General features: G+C 34.1%; 1 pseudogene; it reads left to right on the top strand.

The window, feature by feature from the left end:
- The first annotated feature begins 6,004 nt into the window (after positions 1–6,004).
- Positions 6,005–10,590, top strand: LOC126725228 (tyrosine--tRNA ligase 1, cytoplasmic-like; annotated as a pseudogene).
- Positions 10,591–11,720: the final 1,130 nt, after the last annotated feature.

Here is an 11,720-nt window from a genome sequence, read left to right as displayed (position 1 = left end):
TTAATTGCAATCCAAATCCTTTTCTTCATTTATTTCTTCTTAATTTGATTACAATCCAAAATCTTCATGTTCATCTAATCTTTTTTCTTTTTTTTCTTTTTTTCATTTAGGTTATATTACTACACCTATTAGCTACTGTAGAGTCCCGTTTTGTGGCCCAAGCCCAAATTGTATGGGATCTTGGCCCAATAAACCCAATATAATAAATTTGTAAAGAGTGGGTCAAAGAACTAGGCTCTAATGAGTTAAACAATGACTAATATTGAATTAAATGACAATCAAACACAAATAAGAGGTTTTTTATATCAATAGACTTTTAGTCCGAGGAGATCACAATTGTATATATTGATCACAGTTGGATACAAAGACAATTTAGATTGCTACAGTGTTCTCTCTCTATTTTTCTGATCTTTTCTCCATGAAGAGTCTTTCACCTTATATATCCTCATTTGGATCATCTTCACCCTATACATGTTGATCATCCGAACCCTTACTTAAGTACCTATCCCATCAAACACCCTCTTTGATTTTCTGTGAGTTGTGGTAGTTAAGGTAACACTGTTCAGAGGTCTCCTTCACATAAATGCGGCCAGAAAAGTAGCTGCAAGGTATTTAATACGGTGATGACAGCTTTCCCTTAAATATTTTTAGGTTTCCTTCATTCTCGTAAGTTCATGAGGCATGTCCCTATCATCGGAGTTTCTTGGAGGATTACACTAATTGATTTAGTACATATTGTGAACTATATTCATCACATCCGAGGAGGAGTTCCTCCTCAAACAACCTTTCATTTGTTTCCCACTTTTGAGACTTTAATTAGGAACATCTAACAATTATTTGCTTCTCCTTGGAGCTATCAATGTCCTCGGATAAAGTCCAAGGCCCAATATACTATCTTGGGCCCTCGCCCCTACAACTACAATTTGTTTTGGATAAAAATATAACAGCAACATGAGTTGAACTAACCTTTTTAAATTCTGCAATATTGATTAGACTTTTATTAGTAATATATAGCCTTTTTATATAAAATTTTTCTTTTTATAATACACCACGTAAAAAATAAGGATTACATAGATAAGATGAAGAATTTGAATTGTAATCAAATTAAGATTTTTATCAACTTAGAAATTATAGGAGAAGAAAAATTATATATATTTTTTTAAAATCTAAAAATCTAAAAAAAATTTCTACAATATGGTGAAGCCACTTGGCGCAAGCTCAGCTTTTAAGCCCAACTTTTATTATATAGTATATGATATGATATGATATAGATTATTATTATTATTATTATTATTATTATTAGTTTTTTTTTTTTTTTGAGGGGAATTATTATTATTAGTTAACAATTAATTAAGGGAAAGAGAAAAATGGACGAAAAGTTGAGCACCTTTTAGCCTAGATGGAAAGGGATTTGTCATCTTTTAGTAAAGAGCATTAATTCTTGTGGTACAACTATTCTAGACAATTATGTAAACCTTTTGGGGGAGGGGGAGGGGGAGAGATTGTCCAATCCTATATATATCACCAATTCAACACGGCAACACCGATTCTAATTTCAAATGAGTGCATATATAGTTATATATAATACTTCAAAAAGAATACACTAGACAATTCCATTTTAAAAAAAAAAAAAAAAAATTTATACACTGGACAGAGTGATGAAGCTGAATTTACTAGAGCTATTCATTTATACTATTGGAAGTTGGAATAATTGGTTTGGTCTAGAGTAATTATTTCAACATATCTTAACATATGTCGGTGGAATAAAAAAGAAGATGAAGAAGACCTTACCCTTTACTTTTGGTTCAATGTCACACCTAACATGTTTGAACTTTAACACTTTTTTTTTTTTTTTTTTTTTTGAGGGAGAGACTTTATTCAGGAAAATTATGTTGTACAATGGAAAAGAGGAAAGATGGGCATTCTTCTAACCAAATAATGGCTTCCTCTTCTTCTTTTGCAACACTAGCCAAAGTTAAGGCAGCACGATTACATCGTAATTGTACGGGGAGCAACCCCCCCTCAAGCTCATTGTTCATTAAAATCCATTGCGATGATGCCACGCGTACAAGGCCTTAAGTTTGTTGGGCCTTGGGCCTCGGGTCTTGGGACATGGTGCGAGGTAGCCTGTTCTACTGGGCCTACGGCCTTGGCCCAGACAAGTCTTAATGCCCATCCTAAGCCCAAAGACTACGACGGAGCCATTATAACTTGGGTGGCAAAGGCGAAACCCTACCGATCAACTCTGACCTGGTTGGTAATGCATCTTCCCGAGAAGGTGAGACCCTAGGTGCTTGGTATTGCCCTGGAGAGTATCGCTACCAAGAAGACCTTCTGATGTAGGAATCAATTCTAATGCCACTCTAACCACACCCACTCCCAACTAAACACCCACTTAAGAACAATGGCATTGGACCTCCTTACACACTCAAAATCATGAGCAATCATCACCCATCCACTAATCTCAAGCTATAAATAAGGGAGGAGAACGAAGAAGAGGGGGCATTTTGAAGGATTCTGGAGTAAACATAGAGCAAAGAGCACAAGGAGAGCAACAAGAGAGAAAGGGGAGGAATCTGCAGGAGTAGAGTGTTCTGTTGGGTCTCTGAACTAAGAACTACTCGAGTTAGGAAATCCAAAGCCCCCATCACAAATAGATTGTGAGCCCAAGCGAGGACTAGCCCATCAGCCTCATTTTTGGCACCCACAGTAATAATATACTAATTAAGCTAATATCATCAATGATCCTAGCAACTTCTAAAGAGCAAACTTTGTCTGAATTCAAGAGATCCACTAGTTCAACAAAATTGCATTCCACGATCACCTTTGAGAAGCTGGTTACTTTGACAAAACAACAACATCAATCTCATCACCCTTCGCTTTGTGCAAAGAGAGTTTAAATTTTTCTGAACATGATGACATGATGCTGCTAAGACTTCAACCTTTATTGTTCCCTATCAAAAAAACCAAAGCCCACAGCATTGCTCGTTTTTGATTGAGAAGTTGCCAAGTCGAATTTGTGAATTGAATCAAAAATTTGGAGCTGTCACCTTGCTGTCTGGAATTTAGTAACCTGAATACTCCTCTGTTGCACTTCCACAAAATTTAGTCTATAAGCATCAGCCCGAGTCCACAAACTTTAACAGTATTAAATTAGAATCTAACATGTTTTATTTTAAGGAAGATAACATTTGGTGTTGGCCGAATGCCGTACCAAATTTTTTATACATAGATCAATTGATTAAAAAAAGAGGGAGAGGGTGGGGGGCCTAAATTTCTTGGGCTGCATGTTTAGTTAAAAGTTAAAACACATTGTTTAATCTATTTAACGCTTTTGTGTTTGGAAAAATTGCATTTTGTGACTTTTGCTCACATTTTCTCAAAAAGGCAATAAACAAGTATTTTTTAATATTAATTTTTTAAAAATTTTAAAAAGCTAATTTTCGTTCTTACATTAACAAATAAGTTTCCAAATAAAAGGATGAATTAAGATTTAAGACTGACATATCCACAACTACAATCAAGTTTCAACCTCTTGCTTCGAAATTTAATTCATTTCATACTGAATATCATATATATATATATATATATATATTGTGGTTAGTCCATCAAATTACTTAATTATAATAAATTCAAGCTCCAGGATTTTTGTCTAGGGGGGTCAATAAGAAACATAAATTATATAAAATCTAAAACAAAAGAGACTTGAATATATCAATATCACCAAAAAAAAAAAAAAAAAAAAAACATGAAATTCTACAATTGTCTTCTATGAGGTTTTATATTTTGAAACTGTTGCATGATAGATTTATTATCAATCCTACGAGCTATATTTTTCCAATATACACAATCAAACAATCATTCAACCACTGATCCCCCATTCGATTGCGTAATTCATTCTTGATATATTTCATTGCTGAAAAACTTCTTTCCACTATTGCAGTTGCAACAAGAAGGGTCAAAACTAATTTTACAAGGAAATATATCAATATATATAACATCTTTATTTGTCTCCACCATCTTTCTAGCAAGGTCCCCAATTTATAAGTTTACAATTCTTTAAATGTTTTATATTTTTATTGTCTTTAGTATTAATGTATTGACCAAGTCACATAGCCAACAACCACTCACAACTCAACAAAATTAAAAAACTACTCACAAGTCACAAATTAGTCAAATGGTCCAAGTGATAAGTAATAACTCAACTTTATATCAAATCGATAAAACACTCATAGCAACTCTACAACATGCCAACACCCAACAGTAAAGAAACTCAAACTCAAGTACTCAACAACAATAAAACACTATAAACTAATAAAAGTAATAAGTCCTATATGTCTATAACCCACTAACCCGACAGGCGCGCACACAGTCACACACATGGTCAGACTTTAGAGACTCAAAACTCAAGTTGAATTACTCAACAACAAATATCAGAAGTTTAGAACACAGTTCTTAATGCTACAGCTCCCACACATAGTCACACGCATGGTCCAAGATTCAAAAACTCAACAAAAAAAATCAAAAGATAACACCACACAAGGGCAGTGGTACAAAATACCATAAACACACTCTCACAGTGAAAGAAAGAGAGAAAGAGAGCTGAAAAACCAGATCAAGCGACAATAGAAGGCAGACCAAGCGACGGCAAATTAGGGACAGTCAAGCAGTGGCAGATTTTGTATGTGTGAAGCAAAGGCAGCCTTTTTCCTTTGGGTTTGGAGAGTGAAGAAGGATAATGAGAGATTTTGGAGGTTAGGCAACTACAAATAATTAGGTGTTATTTTAACCTTTTTTTTTATGATTTTTCAATTTTTGATTTATGGGCTTTTTTTTTTTTTTTTTTTTTTTGGAGTTTAAGTTGGGCTTTAAAAAATAAAGGGGTCATTGGGTCAGGTTGATGGTGAGAGGGTGCAAATTTGTACTGCAGGGGTTCAAAATAAATTTTTTTTTTTAGATATTATATATATATATATATAAATTTCAAGTCAGGGGGTTCATTTGAACCCCCTGACTATAACGTACTGTCGCCCCTAACTTCAATATGAGTATTTATAGGATTTAAACCTTAAGCTAACCATGCAAAAAAAAACAATGGTTATTTAACTTGTGGTATATCCACAAAAATGAGCTTGGGCCTTGAATAGAATTGGGCTTAATAAGTGATTTTGCAAATATTCCGTGTAAAATATAAAAGCACCGGTGTTAATACTTCTAATAATAACTGAGCCCAGGCTATCCATCTAGCTCTTCTAGCCCAACCCATCCCATCCCAGCCACCACAATACTAGAGATATAATAAAATAATTTTTTTTTTAAAAAAAAGTCTAAAAACCCTAGTAGTAGCAAAGCAAACACACTGAAAACACAAGAACCGCTCGCATTCTCTCTCGTCCTCTCTCCGATTCGGTTATCGTTCTGAGCATGGTTTTAAAAATTGGGTTGGATTGGCTGGTCCGATCGGTTCAATCGGAAACCGGTCTTCAATCCGGTCCGATTATGGGTAAAAACTAAAAATCCATAAAAACCGAAAAAATTCGAAAACCAACCGGTTCAACCGGGAACCGACAGGGTCGAACCAGTTAAGGGCTGGTTAGGTTATCCACTTAAACTACACCATTTCTTTTACTTATTCTCAGCCTAAACTACGTCGTTTTGTACAAAGGAAAACTATAAACTAGCCTAAACACCTATTCAGACTCTCACGCCTCTCTAATCTCTATCTCACGCCTCTGTCTCACTCTCACAGTGAGATTCTCCCGCCTCACTCAACTCTCAAGCTCACGCAGTCACGCTACCACGCCTCTGAATCTCTCAAATTTTTTTCCCTTCTCACGGCCTCTGATCTGCTTCTCATCCTTACGGTCACGATTTGTCTCGGTCTCGCCCTTTCTGCTTCAGTGGCTTCATCAATCATCAGGTATTGAACTTATTTTCCTTTTCCTTTGCTTTGGATTTTTGATTACTTGATTCTGAATTTCTAAAATCTGGGTTTTTTTTTTTTTTTTTTTTTTTTCTTTTTGGTCTCGGTCTCGCCCTCTCGGGCCGTCCTCTGTGCTCTGTGCTCTGCTTCATCAGGTATTGTGTTATCAAATGAACCTTAAAATTTAGTCGATATTTGTTTGAAAATTTTTGTTATTTAAATGTAATGAACTTATTTATTTAGTTCTCTATTTGAAACTTATTTGCTATTTGGATGTAATGAACTTATTTATTTAGTTTTCCACTATTTGGATGTATTTATTTAGTTCTTCGTTTAAAACTTATTTGCTATTTGGATGTAAATGTAATGACTAATGAACTTATTTATTTGGTTTTGTTCAAAGTTTATTATATTAAGGATGATTGTTTTGTAATGTTATTATGTTAAATTCTATAAAAGATGTTATATACATGTATGTTTGTGAAGGAAACATATTTATTACTATTGGTTTGTTAGTTTTAGTATATTAAAAAATTAATAATTTTTTAATAAAATTTAAATAAATAGTAATTAAAACCAATGGCGACGGAAGCACCTGATCAGGATCAAAACCAAGCCGCCGCACCACCTGAGGCAGAGATTCAATCCCTCGCAATCTCTTCCGCTTCCTCTTCCTCTTCCCCTTCCTCCTCATCCAACCCAACCAACCAATACAAATCTCTATCAAAAATTCAACGCGCAATTTCTTTGTTCACTTTTTTTAATTGAAAACTGTGTCTAATTATGATTGTTACAATTGAAATTGATGTAGGATGAGCCTGGAGGAGAGGTACCAGATCGTGAGGAGCATAGGAGAGGAGTGTATTCAAGAAGACGAGCTTCGTAATCTTCTCGAAAAGAAACCCAAACCCATCTACTATGATGGGTTCGAGCCCTCTGGTCGAATGCACATCGCTCAGGTAACCACTGCTTTTTCTATTCATATCAGTGTCTTTTCAATTATAATTTCTATATTTGAGTTATAAGATGAGCAATGTGCATTAATGGTTTAGTGATAAAATCACCACTTGTATTAAAGGTTTAATGTTCAATTTAATCATTACCTGTGATAGTGGCGGCACGATTTGAACTCAGAACACTATGAAATAATAATGGGACATGTTTGTGCATTTGGGATAACACGCGATTAGAGTCCATAGACGTTATATTTGTGTATTTGTTGATACTGTCATACTGGCTTTAGAATTGTGTTGTTTTATTGGGTTTTGGTATGATTTATGTTCTGAGGTTGGAGATGGTTTTTTTTTTTTTTTTTTTTTTTTTTTAATTTGTTGTGCAGGGAGTTATGAAGGCAATAAATGTGAACAAGCTGACATCTGCTGGGTGCAGAGTGAAAATATGGATTGCAGATTGGTTTGCCCAGCTAAACAATAGGATGGGAGGTGAAGAAAATTGAGGTTGTTGGGCGCTACCTCATTGAGATTTGGAAGGCCGTCGGGATGGATATTGATGGAGGGAAGGTGGAGTTTCTGTGGTCCTTGAAGGAGATAAACTCGAGAGCTCACAAGTACTGGCCTCTTGTGATGGATATAGCATGAAGGAATACGGTTACAAGGATAAAAAGGTGAATTATTGTATGATGATTATTATTATTACTTTAACATGCTGGTGATGTGGTCATTATTTTTACTTATATTATATTTTGCTGCAGGTGTGGTCAAATTATGGGACGAAGTGAAGAGGAAGAGTTAACTGCAGCACAAATTTTCTACCCATGCATGCAATGTGCTGATGTTTTTTTCTTGAAGGTGCTTCCTTTTTCACTTTTAGTTTGTGAATAGACCATTTGGTTTTGTTGGTTGGCTTGTGCCAAGACAGTACCTTGCACTTCTCATTTGTTTGAATGTTGCATGGATTTCCTCAGATGTCTCTCATTGCTATAAAATTCTATAGGCAATTTTCTGTTGTTTTACTCCTAGGGTATCAACTAGTGCTGTATCTTTATACACAGTGAAATATAATGATTACTGTTTGGAATGTATATAAGCATGGTTGCAATTACATCTCAATCTCAACCAGGCACTTTGTGATTTCAGTCACCCAAGAGTCTTGTGTAGCTCAATTGGCACATCCTGGTGTTTCTAACAGAGTTAAAAAGATTGTGATCTCAGTCAGAGCCATAAGAAAGTTACTGATTTGAGTATTTGATATTTTGAGCCTGTTTCAAAGTGGGGTGGAAATGAAGGCTAAAAAATAGATATTTCTAACCCACCAAACCACTTATAAAAAATAATAGAAATTGCTGAAATGTAGACATGATTACAAAACTAATTGAAATAGAGAAACCCAAGTTAGTGGAGAAAGGTCAGCACTAAAACGAATCTAATTCATCAAGCCATGGTCGTATAATTTTTACCTAAGCTTCATTTGTTCATCAGTTCTCAGTTCATCCTCCCATACCACTTTGGGGTTATAGGAGTGGAAGTTGTAATAACCTTAACATGGTTATGCCATCTACATGTAAACTAATACTTGATTTGAAGTTTTAACTGATTTGTTATTTATGCAAGTACTAATAACTGCCTAGCTTGCTTGTGTTAATCTGGCTCTCTGGTGGTTTGCTTCCTTGTTCTGCAGACTTCGTTTTTCTATTAGTCTTGTCTTCTGATCCTGTTGCACATGTTTCTCACTATAATACATGTGATCTTGGAACTTTAAAGAGGGAAAGAGAGGGGGGTGGGGGGATCCTATGTTGATTTTGTGGAAAAACATAAAATTTTTTGAACTGTATGAATTTTTTATAAAATAAATAGGCCGACATTTGCCAACTAGGAATGGATCAGCGAAAAGTGAATGTACTTGCAAGAGAGTACTGTGATGACATCAAGAGGAAAAACAAGCCTATTATTTTGTCACACCGTATGTTCCTAATTCTTTATACTGACTATTTCTCTATTTATTTTTGTATCCTGTAACATTTTGTGTATAGTTGTGTGGTCTTTATTTGTTTTGCTTATTGGTGATTTACAGACATGTTACCCGGTTTACAACAAGGTCAGGAGAAGATGTCGAAAAGTGATCCACTATCTTCCATTTTTATGGGAGATGATGAGGTAGGGTGCATGTAAAGGGGTATCAAATTGCCATTTAGGGGGTTGCATTGTGTTTTTTTTATTAGTTGCACATAGCATAAGGATGGTGGATTAAAAACTAGGTTAACCTTAGATTTATTCTGCCTCCATGTTGTAGGCCGAAGTGAATTTGAAGATAAAGAAAGCATACTGTCCTCCAGATATTGTGGAAGGGAATCCATGCTTGGAGTATGTGAAGTACCTCATTTTACCTTGGTTTAAAAAGTTTGTAATAGAGCACAGTGCAGAGAATGGTGGTGATAAGTAAGTCATAAGGATTTTATTATGAAAGCTTTACTTATTTTATTTAATTAATGCTAGGACATCTGCCTTTTCACCTAATTTAACCCTTGCATCTTGTTGAAAGTGCGTGCTCCTTAGATTAGTACAGTTTCTTGAGCTATTTTTCCAGAATCAATTTTCATTAGGAATATTAACTCATATTGTTTTCTTCCAATGTATGATGCCCGTTATCCAGGAGCTTCGAAAATTTTGAAGAATTGGTTGCTTACTATGAAAGTGGAAAGCTACATCCAGCTGATCTTAAACCAGCCTTGGCAAAGGCTTTGAATAAGATACTAGAGGTATGTTCTTTCCATCTATCTCTAATTAATGCTTCTTAGGTAAATTGATTCCCCATGACTTTGGGGAGTGATGCCACTGCTTTACACATGTTGGATAAATGATGTTGGACTTCTGCTAGCCATAAAGCATCTTGAAGCTATGATTAAATTGCTAGGACCTTAATTTGATTGGCCCAAATACTTTAGGGTTTGTTTGGAACTGCCCCATCCAAACATAGGGTGAATTCTTTGGAAGGGTGGGGCTATTGCAAAGTATGCTCAAGAGAGCCTACAATCCATCAAATTTGTTAATTCTGTGGTCTAACTTCTTTGTTCTGTCTGTTTGCAGCCTGTAAGAGAACACTTTAAGAATGACAATGATGCAAAAGATCTTTTGAAAAGGGTTAAGGTATGGTCGATTGACTTTTAAATTTTTTTTTTATTTTTTTAATAATGAGTTTTAAAAATGTTAAGAGTCAGAATTAGCATTTGCACATATAAATTGTGCCTTAAATCAAGAGACGTTTTGGTTCATTGCATTTCAATTCCAATTATTTTTTAAATAATTCTGTTAAGGAAACTCAACCAAGTGGTGTTTGGTTTTTGTAGGCTTACAGAGTCACAAGGTAACGTAGAGCACGGCCGTCAACTTTTTGCTCCTTCCAAATTGGTGCATTAAAGGTCTGGTATTTGTGAATTGGCTTGCAGCCATTGCACTAGATGTCAAGCCTTGTTGCAATGGCAAAGGACCCTTTTGTGCTGATTGGTTTAGGATTTTGAATGCATTTGTTAACTACTGCCTATTTTAGTCAATATTTGAATCGGCTCATCCCAAATTTTCATTTACCTTAGGAGGGCGTATTTTTCTAATCACACCTGACACCCATAAACTCATATTGATGTTTCCTAAATCATGTTGTGTAGTATCTAATTATTAGCTTGTGATTAATTTTGTCTATGAATTTAATGTGAAGTGGATGGAGGTAGTTGATCAAAACAATTAGATACCTCAGAAAGTGATTTGAATAATCAAAACTCAGAGTGTGAATAGGACTCATTGAACCATAAGGGGTGTTGGTAACTTGATCTAATAAACCGCCAGAATTCCATCCAAAAAAAAAAAAAAACCGTCGTATATGACCCGTATAGACAAATGTGGAGGCATAACTCAGCTTTCATATGTAAGAAGCAAGGGTGTTAAATACTTAAATTAGGGTGTAATATTTACCCAAAAAAAAAAAAAAAAATAGGGTGTAATTGTCACTTTGGAATAATATAAGTTTCCCAACTCCCAAATCACCTTTTTAATTGGAAATCCACATTTCCATAAAAATGAGGTTTGAGAAAAATTCAGATGTCGTGGTCCTCAATTTAGGCACACTGTTAACCTATATATATATATATATATATATATATATCAAATCTAATTATATTTTAGGCTAAATCCACATTACAAATTGAATCTAATTGTTCTATATTTTACAAGAATAAATATCTCGAAAGTACACAATTAATAACTTTTTATATATAGGTCATTATATATCATTTATATACACTATAATTTGTAGGATTCTTTTTATAATTTATGTTTTTATTTTGAAATTTTTTAGATGTAAACAAATATTATAAAATGGACATATATATATATATTCAATAATTTATAAGCTACATGAATATTATATGAAATACATTCTTTTCAAGTTTACTAATAGTATATTGGAACAAAATTAAGAAAAAATTAAATTAATCATAAACATTTTATCAAACTAAACAAGGGAAAACTACATGACATAATAAGAATGAAATCAAGGTTAGAGAGTTATTTATTATATTTTACGCAAAAAGCATTTATGCTACGTTTATCACTTATTATATATGTATGTGTATATCATTTGTCGACTTTTATTTTTTTGAGAGAATTATAACTAAATTTGTCTAGGTATTATCTATATACATATATATATATATATGCTTGAGTTTACAAGGTTATAACATTAATACTTTTTTTAAAGGAAACCTAGCGATATTTTTCCTAGTAATATAAAAAAAATAGAAGAAAGAAGCCCAAATTATTTTGAGTCTTTTCGATATCAACGAAATATA

The sequence above is a fragment of the Quercus robur genome, chromosome 5, assembly GCF_932294415.1.
Source record: "Quercus robur chromosome 5, dhQueRobu3.1, whole genome shotgun sequence".
Classification (NCBI taxonomy): domain Eukaryota; kingdom Viridiplantae; phylum Streptophyta; class Magnoliopsida; order Fagales; family Fagaceae; genus Quercus; species Quercus robur.
The sequence above is the reverse complement of the archived record's forward strand: the minus strand, read 5'-3'. Positions and strand labels throughout refer to the sequence as shown.